This window comes from Podarcis bocagei (genome assembly GCF_964188305.1).
Source record: "Podarcis bocagei genome assembly, contig: HAP1_SCAFFOLD_315, whole genome shotgun sequence".
NCBI classification, from domain to species: domain Eukaryota; kingdom Metazoa; phylum Chordata; class Lepidosauria; order Squamata; family Lacertidae; genus Podarcis; species Podarcis bocagei.
Window position 1 is genome coordinate 19,714 of NW_027670133.1, and position 9,637 is coordinate 29,350.

General features: G+C 39.6%; 2 long non-coding RNA genes across 4 annotated transcripts; one reads left to right on the forward strand and one right to left on the reverse strand.

Moving 5' to 3' along the window:
• Positions 1–1,287: 1,287 nt before the first annotated feature.
• LOC308579625 lies at positions 1,288–5,051 on the reverse strand. 3 transcript variants are annotated; one of them, XR_014004564.1, is made up of 3 exons: positions 4,974–5,051; positions 4,049–4,273; positions 1,288–3,114 (listed from the first exon to the last, which is right to left on the reverse strand). It is a non-coding gene; the product is annotated as an uncharacterized lncRNA (long non-coding RNA). The 3 variants fall into 3 exon arrangements; XR_014004563.1 differs by lacking the exon at positions 4,049–4,273; XR_014004565.1 differs by lacking the exons at positions 4,049–4,273; positions 4,974–5,051 and adding an exon at positions 4,513–4,904.
• A 763-nt stretch (positions 5,052–5,814) lies between these two features.
• On the forward strand, positions 5,815–6,527 carry LOC308579626. The gene is made up of 2 exons (XR_014004566.1): positions 5,815–5,944; positions 6,295–6,527. It is a non-coding gene; the product is annotated as an uncharacterized lncRNA (long non-coding RNA).
• The last annotated feature ends 3,110 nt before the right edge of the window (positions 6,528–9,637 follow it).

The following is a 9,637-nucleotide window of genomic DNA, read 5'->3' on the forward strand; positions in this document are numbered from 1 at the left end:
GTATAGGAGTGCTTGAAACAACAACAAAAGTTGTCTGAACTTCCCCCCAAAAGTTTGGGTTGGGACAGCATCAACCTAGAGAAGCATTATGTTTCTTGGGTCCGGCAAATGTAGTTTTAAGGTTCTCTGCCTTGCTCCCACATCAACAGTAGTATCAGCAATCACACCAATGCCAGCTTCTTCTCACTTGCTTCCCTGAGATGCAGGGGGCAGTTTAATGCAAAACTGGTTGCTTATATCTCACCCGCCACTCTTGCAGAAAGAACAATGCCCCTTTCCCCACCTGAATTCATGCCTGATTACCGAACTGAAGCAGCCCTGGTCACCTTGATGGATGGATGACCTTTACTGAGAGTGGGATGGGGGAGAGCAACTCTGCTAATTCTCTCAACAGCATTCAGTACCATTGACCATTATATCCTTCTGGAGTGGCTCAGTGGGCTAGGAGTCTAAGGCATGGTGAGACAGTCATTCTGCTTCTACCTACAGGGCTGTCTCCAGAAAGCAGAGTTGGATGGCTGCTCCTTAACACCACTGAAGTTCTGCTGTAGGATTGCCCATAATTCTTCTTGTCATTGTTATATATTTTATGAACCTTACATAAATGACTGCCAACTATTAAGACCTTTGGGGGGGAGGCCTTCTTGAGTATACAGCAGTTGGCCAGTTTTTGGTATGCAGCAACACAAGACAGGGCCTTCACAACTGTTCCCCCCACCATTATGGAGCTCCCTCCCTTCCTGAATTTTTTATGTCAGCCAAGAATGCATTTGTGTGCCCAGGTCTTTCTTATCTTGCTGGTTTTAGCTGATTTTGTATTTCTGGATGTGTATGAAAATGTTATTGTGTATTGTGAACTTGAAATTTTATTGTGACCTGCTCAGGCAGGAAAGAACAGGTTAAGTAATACTTTTTAGAAGTAAAATGATAATTAAATGAAGACACAATTAACTTGGCAACATTAGTGCAGACTGATGCAGAGAGTATGAAGGCCTTTGGTCTAGGGCAAATAACTTAATGTGGGAGTGGTGTTGATTAAAAAAGACTCCTCCTTTTGTCTGTCCTGAATCTCCTACCTTTCAGCTTAATTGTATGACTTCTGGTTCCATTGTTATGACAAAATAATAATAATAATAATCAAGACTTTTACTTTTGGACAACTATGCCAACAAAACACACACCCATTCATTCCCCAGAGCTCAAATTTCAACTTCCTCCATTATCAAACGACAGCAGTAGATGGTGGTGCCAGAAGTCTATCTATGCAAACAAGGCAGTGAGTAAAAGTACTTGGAAGTTCTTTTAATGTACATTTCATTCATTAGAATAAAATCTTTCATTATGTTTTCCTCAATTAAGTGCTTAAAACATTTTACAAAGGGGAGAAAAAACACCTAGAAGCAAGCGTACAAGCAAGCCAGCAAGAGCGCCATTCTGGTTTGTAAGGGGAGAGGAAACCACAAGAAAGTTAAACAACAGAAGGTTTTCTAAGTCACAGTGGAGTACTTCTGCACAGCACAGACATCTGGGAAGCATATGTACAGGAAGCAAGCTCAGTCTTATACAACTCTAAGTTACTGGAATTACTAAGCAAGGAAACATCGTATTACCCTGTGCTTAAAATGTCATTTATAGCTAAAACTCTCAGAGGGGAAAAAGAGTTGACAAATTCAATCTTGATAATCCAAGCGTCAAGACAGACATTCATTGGAGAGTATTCCTGGGACCCCGAGCTGTTTTGGACTCTCAGCTAATCAAGACTGTAGAATTTCAAAACAGAGTTTCCTGTTTCACTATCTACAAATGACGTCTGTGCTGGTGACTCAGTGCAAGCTGCAGAGTACTAAATTTTCCCAGTGTAGAGTTCTAGTCTGTCATCAGAGATGTTGAATTTCCTCAGCAAGTAGTGCCTGAAGGCCATTATGCAATTTAATTATTTTAAATTAAAAGATTGCACTTGCATACACATGAGAACTGTACTTCCTATTTCTGGTATTGCTAACGTACAGCTTCTAAGTGTTGATATTTTTTAAAAATGCACACCCCTTCCCAAGAGCTAGATTAACTTACTAGATAGAAAACGTAAGACGAAATAAACAGGGGTTTCGTAATTAGTAGAAATAAGAAATCAAGTAGAGACAAGATTCAGTGAGCAATATACAGATTAAAAGTATGCTGTTAACATGATATGCCATAATCTGGCTACTTTGAGCCTCTCCAGATTTGTGACTGCAACCAGATACGATTTGAGAAAGTAGTCCAATGGCAAAGGGCACAACATGCTAGCATGAAGATTCTGCATAGCTGTTTCATTGTTTATGTGCTGACAAAGAAGATAAAATAATACTTGTATTAAAAACAGTAAATAGCATAGATTTCCCTATTATTTTTTAAATTCATTATACTTTAGAGGCTCATAGCATAGTTTTGGTGTTGGTGGGCAATCACCTCACTATGGAGGCAGCAGAGATGAACTATTAGTATTGGAAGGAAGAAAATAAATCATGAGTTATCAACTACCATTTTTTAAAAAGGCACTAAAAGTTGAGAATATATAGAGTGTTGCCATACACAGAAACAACCAGAGGAAATGTCTTTTTGAGAGACTAAACATGTGGACCCTCTCATTCTATTTATTCTCAATGTGACTAATTTCTTATTGTCTACCTCAGAGACAAGGATACAGTGGCCATAAATCCCTGAAGTGTTTCAAAAGGCATAATTTGTTCAGAATGTTTACTTAAAAGAAAAAGTCAAACTGGGAGAAAAATAAACAAAGAAGTTTTCTTCAGAGGTATTTTAAATATAAGCTATATTTAGAAGCTGAAAAAAATAGAGAGATTTTAATTGTAACTCTCTTATATATATATTTCACACACAATAGAAAGAGAAATTACACTCATGGTACAAGTGCCTTGAATTGCAATACTGTCCCATCCCAATAAAAGTTGTGCACCGTAAGTGTTTCTATTTACAACAGCCACAGTTAGGTAAGCAATCATTAATTTGTCATATGACTGACAAAAAAACCAGACCAACACACCCTGAAGTGGGTCATCTTTCTCTTCATTCACTGAGCTTTCAGAGTGTTTCATCATCGCTCATGTCCCAGATCTGAAATGGAAAAGGAAGAAAAATGCTATTCAGTATCTTCAGTGCTCTTTCATATCATTTATACAATTGGTAATTTCAGGTATGGTATAACATAGACAGCCTCTTTCTTACATTAAATTCTGAGGCAGCAAACGCCAGAACTTTTACGTTATTATTATTACTACTACTACTATTAACTTTTTTACCCAACCATCACCAGGGAGTTACAACAATTTACAATTAAAACGTTAAACAGGAATTAAAATACAGTACAGTCACAGGAATAAGGTGGGCCCTGAAAACACACATCTCAGGTGTCAAAGGCCAGGGTAAAGAGGTGTCTCTTCAGCATTTGTTGGAGGTTATATAGGGAAGAAGCCAGAAGTATCTCTTAGGTGGGAGAATTCCACAATTTTAGGACTGCGACAGAGAACGTTTGCCCTTAAACCTCTGAGGGAAGCAAAACTACCAAGAGGCACTATTTCAAAAAAAGACTGGGGAAGCTACTTGCAGGCTATCCAATATACCATGCTTGGGCATGCTATGAGAATGATACATAAACCAAGCTGAAACACAAAACAATATTTTTCTAAATTCAAGGTAAACTAGTCTGAAGATTTATTAGAAAAGAGGCAGGTGGAGAATCATCCTGTCCAACACGTAAGATAAATATGCCAATTATCACAAACAATAAGAAAGAAGTTAGCATAATCCACTTTTAAAAACTTGACAGAATCTGAAACATGTATTCTTCTCTTCATATGGGAACTTATTAGATCTGTAATGTTATTTCAAACAAGTAGCTTGGTAATTAAAGGTGTTATATTGAAAATCCTTCAAATTAGTTTTTTTTATCTACAGCACATACAAATCCAAAAAAGGCAGAGCTTCCCAAACTGTTCATACTGTATACTGTATATAACTGACAAAATGCAAGTAGATATTTCACGCTCACTTTGCCTGCACCTTTATTTGCCAGTTATGCCTGCTGCTGTGGAACTTATGGGGGTGGGAGGCAGTGAGGCTCATAATCCATAAGGAATCCTCCCTCCAGTCTTGTTGAAAGTACGAGTTGCTAACTTTCCTTTCTAGAATGGAACTGATCCGGATAACAATGTGCTCTCTTACAATATACTTGATTCTACTTCATCTCATGGCAACACATACCCAGCTGGAAATACTGTGTGGAAGCCAAAAAGGAATGGAAAAGAAAGATTGTATTTTAGTTCCATGCTTTGATCATTTGCAGGCGGGGATTTTGTTAGCTGTACACCCCAAGCTATGCTTTATACAGCACACACACACACACACACACACACACACACACACACACACACACACATATATATATATATATATATATATATATATTACGGTTAAGTAAGGAAGTACAAAGAAATCAACATAACGCATAAAAACCATTCTTCAAGAGCAAAAGATGTGCTCAAAAGGGAGCTTGTGCTTACTAAACCACAGGGCTACTTTACTATTGAACTACATGCATGTATCTATTGTAGAGGGAATACTCAGGATTACGTGTGCTTCAGATTTGGTGCCAAAACTGGGCTCTCTTGGAATTTGAATGAAATTCCCTGGATGGGAATGTTATTCAGTTTTGAAGAATTGGTTTTAAAAAGCTGCATTTTGAGAGGTTGAACCTAGACAAACCTCTCGATTTAATAGACTGTTGCCTTTTCAGTTACAAGATTCTGCAGCAGCCTACCTCAATCTAGTGCCTTCAAAATGTTTTGAACTAGAACTCCCATAAGCTCCAGCCAGAATGACCATTTGGAAGGCACTAGATTGGGGAAGGCTTGCCCTACAGTAACCAAAGAACTTAAACTAGGTATGAAGAGACTTTGCAAATACTCAAGGCTGACCTTGCAATCTGCCAACTCTGCCGTTCTCTAATGTGGAGATAGCCAACATGGTGCTCCCCAGATTTTGGTGGATTAAAGGTAAAGGTAAAGGGACCCTGGCCATTAGGTCCAGTCGTGACAGACTCTGGGGTTGCGGCGCTCATCTCGCTTTATTGGCCGAGGAAGCCAGCGTACAGCTTCCGGGTCATGTGGCCAGCATGACTAAGCTGCTTCTGGTGAACCAGAGCAGCGCACGGAAATGCTGTTTACCTTCCCGCCGGAGTGGTACCTATTTATTTACTTGCACTTTGACGTGCTTTCAAACTGCTAGGTTGGAAGGAGCAGGGGCCCAGCAACGGGAACTCACTCCGTCACGGGGATTCGAACCGCTGACCTTCTGATCAGCAAGTCCTAGGCTCTGTGGTTTAACCCACAGTGCCACCCGCGTCCCTTTTGCTGGATTACAGCTGCCATATTGGGGTTCAGTTGGTAGTTTGCAAGAGGCAGTTAAACTGATGCTGTTGCTCAAGACTATGTAACTTGCGAGGTTTCAGTTACAACAATTTGCTGTCACATTTGGCTTTTATATGATCCAGTAGAATACGAAAAGGTCAAAATATAGCAGATCATTTTATGGGACATTTCATTCAAATTTATTGGTCAATAGTTCTAGGCCAATTGGGTTCATCATATTAGTGAGAATGTGGCAACTGTTTGGAGATAATAAAAAGGCAGGCTAAGCCCTTTTAGTAAAATGGTTAGTCTTTGATATATCTCTTCACCATCTCCCAAACAACTTGAGCAGCAGCAAGATTCCAGAGAGGGGATAGGAACTGAGAAATCACTGTTGCTATAGGCAACAGATGACGCAGCAAACACCTTAAAGCTGAAATAACAGAAGGCAGAAGCTAAGAAGGATTCCAAGTGGGGAAGAAGAGTCCAGCAGCTGTCATTTTGAAGACCAGAAGTCAGTGGTTGGCAGCTGACCTCTGGTAAAGACTTAAGTAAAGCTTGTAAGGTAACTGTAGCGAAGAAAACCTGATCAGAGAAAGAACTGAGGCAAAGCTAGAAATAATTTCAGGAGAGATCATGAACAGGGGAATCATAAGCTCAATGTCAAATTAAGGCTAGTCTGTAAGAAAAGTACACACCTGAGCAGAATACATGAATGTTCCAGTTATGTATTGGCTTTTAAATATTAACTTGGGAGTTTAAATTTCAGGTTCATATTAAGCCCATGCAGGACTCTGTATCTCCTACCCCCGTATGTGTGAAATTATCTTGTACAACAGGAAGGAGATAAAAACAGGGCTTTACCCTTTCTTTTCCTATTCATTCACAGCTAAAAACAATTCTAGGTGAAGCAAATGTTTTTATGTGGAACAATGAAGGCTTTTCACCTGCTTCCTGCAACAAAGCTGCCTGAAAACAATTACTAACTAAAGCAGAAGTGGAAAAACATATATCAAGAGTAAGAAAACTTTAGCAATTCAGTACAAAGAATTAAATGTAAGGTTGAGGGCATGTGTATATTACAAAATTATTTATTAATATAGAATAAATCTATAATAAGCATTTTCTTCTCTTCATGCATTACATGTTCCTAAAACTTTGTGTATAGGAACTTCTGAAGTAAGATGATAAGGAGTGCCTTGCAGGGTCTGGTGAAGGTCCACAGAATTCTGCATCTCCAACCACAGCCAGCTCAAGGCCGCTCACTGTCCAGGCTGTATGGGTAAAAACGACTACACTGAATATTTAAATAAGGAATGAAATGATAAAGAGAAAGAAAATGATAAAGAGGTGAACTAATTGCCTAGAGTAGCATTCATATTAAAGGCAACGTCAGAACAGACTTCATGAAAAGTCTGCAGGTTTTTAACAGCACAGCAGCTAACAATATGATTGTGCCTTCCCTCAACTTGGTAAGCTTCTGTACATCTTCCACTGCATCAGTTTACTCCCAAGTTTACAAATTTCCTCACTCCAAATTCAACATTTGTTCCCTTTATTTCGTATCTTCCTTCTTTCCTCTTATTTTTAAAGATTCTTTCATTTGGAATTTTTGCAGCTAAATATGCAGACCTTGTTTCTCCACATTCAAACTACCCAGTGGGGAGCTGGCGGAGCAGTTTGACTTCACCTTCCCGACCGAGCCATACTCCACTGCCTCTCGAGGCAAAAGGATGCCAACAATACTTTGGTGAATATGGAATGTTAAGCCAAACCATGGGAAAGTGTGAATGCATAAGTATGTGAATACTCACAGTCAGAGGCTCTAACTACTGAAAAAGATTGTGGGGCCCCAACATGACATCCTGACACCATGTGCACAACATCACAAGGAGCCAGGGGGAGGAATCGAATGTGGTGGCCCCCATCGTCCCCTCTCCCACTGCCATGCAAGGAAAGGATGAGGAAGTTGCCCCAGCCAGTGGTGGTGAGATGTCAGTCACTGAAGCAGGACCACGCCCTCTTCTGCCCTGGGAACAATGGGGGGCAGCCACCTCAAAAAACATTGGGGGTGCCAAAGTGCCCTAGGAGTTGGCACCTATGCTCACAGTAAAAGCAGCAGGTGCTTCTCTGCTCACCAGTCCTCCTGCTGCTGCTATGCTACTCTGAGTGAAGTCGTGGTGCGGCTTAGTGTTAATCCCATTTTACTGTGATTGCTTGCACATTCATATTTAGCCTTGGTTTGGCTTAGTGTTATGTGCAAACCAGGCCATCATCTGCTGGGTTTTAATTATTACCTGGATGACAATTACATATATCCAATTGTATCTTTTATTCTCCCACCACTTTCTCTCTTGATTACAATCTTTTTAATTTAACAACTACAACACAAAATCAACTTTTCTTTTCTTGAAGTGCATCTGTCACTTACAGCATGTTGCTATGTGCACTTTGCACATAAAACCATAGAGCGGAAGGGACCATGAGGATCATCTAGTTCAACCACTTGCAATACAGGAATCTTTCACTCAATGTCGAGCTCAAACCCACAACCCTGAAATAAAGAGTCTCATGCTCTACCGACTGAGCTATCCCTCAGGAGTATAAATGATTTGTCTCATTTATACATATACAGTGGTACCTCAGGTTACATATGCTTCAGGTTACATACGCTTCAGGTTACACACTCTGCTAACCCATAAATAGTGCTTCAGGTTAAGAACTTTGCTTCAGGATGAGAACAGAAATCGTGCAGCGGCGGCACGGCGGCAGCAGGAGGCCCCATTAGCTAAAGTGGTGCTTCAGGTTAAGAACAGCTCCAGGTTAAGAACGGACCTCCAGAACGAATTAAGTTCTTAACCCGAGGTACCACTGTATACTCAGTCATGACACTCTTATTTATGTAATAAAGGCTGCCTTTACGGCTCTCCACTGTTCACTTAACAGTATCAATGCTAATTCTATGTTCAAGACACATTTGCTAGCAAGATTATTCAACTGATGCTTATTCAAGCAGCAAACATTCCTGCTAGATAGAAGTCCACTCCTGAACATTGTAATCTTTTTTTTTAAAAAAGAAAAGAATGAATGACATATTAAAGGTTTCATACCTTCCTTTTGCATATGAAATGCTACATGTCTGTTGATGATGCACTAAACTTAGGGTAGCCAATATTGTGCTCTCCATAAGCAATATCTGCATAATTCTAATCTATCCAACATTTTTAAATTGAATTAAACCTGAAATGTTTTCCTTTAGAGAGAAGTGAACAAAGCTTAAAGATTTCCTTGGGTGTCAAGTAATATTTAGATGTATTTATGAGAAAACTGTAAATGTTGCAAAATATTTTCCCACAAAAGAAAACTCATCCTAAAACAAGGGAGGTGTCCAGTGCTGGTTATTGTGATTTCAAGACGAACTCATGCACAGTACAATTCTAAAGACCTGAGAGGAGGAGATAAAGGCGTTGGTATCTAAAGAATTTGATGTTTCCTCTCTTCAACTCACCAAAGCAGAAATGACTTCTTCAGCAACATGTGCTATAACATATGCTACAGAGCAGTCAGAATTGCAGAGTATGCTGCAGATGTGAGTCAGTACCTTAAAGGCTTCCAATTGCTTACAAGCCAAACAGCTTGTTTTGGCTCTCAACACTGTCTCCCCTTATGGGACCTACTTTGATCTTTTTAAGCTATTATACAAATGCAATTACATTCATTTTATGGGATCAACAGGGACTAGAGAAAGAGCACACTAATCCCAGTGTGAGTGATGGTGTGAGAAGCTACTTTTTGTAATATGAATCGAGGGCTGCAAATATCTTTAGCGCATTCCCAAAATGAGACTGTGCCGCAAAGCTGCAAAATGAATTCTCTCCATAAAGCATCTTAATACAGCCAGCAGATATATAGTACAAGTAAGATTCCTGGCCCCTTCTTTCATAAATGCCCTCAATTCTTTCTTAAATTTACTCCAAACTGTTACAAAAATATGGAACCTAATGTTCAGAATAATGTGCTCTTATGACTGTTAAGCATATCTCTTGACTAAGAGTTGAAATTATTAGTTTATTTATCTGAACACAACCCCCCCAAAAGTCAGGCAACAGAAGATAATGAAGACAATGCAATTTATATGAGTGCACATTAGAAGGCATAGCTGTGGTTTATGCATAGTGCTACTCATTGGAAGGCTAACAGCACAACATTCACCTTTTAATAATGCTGCATAA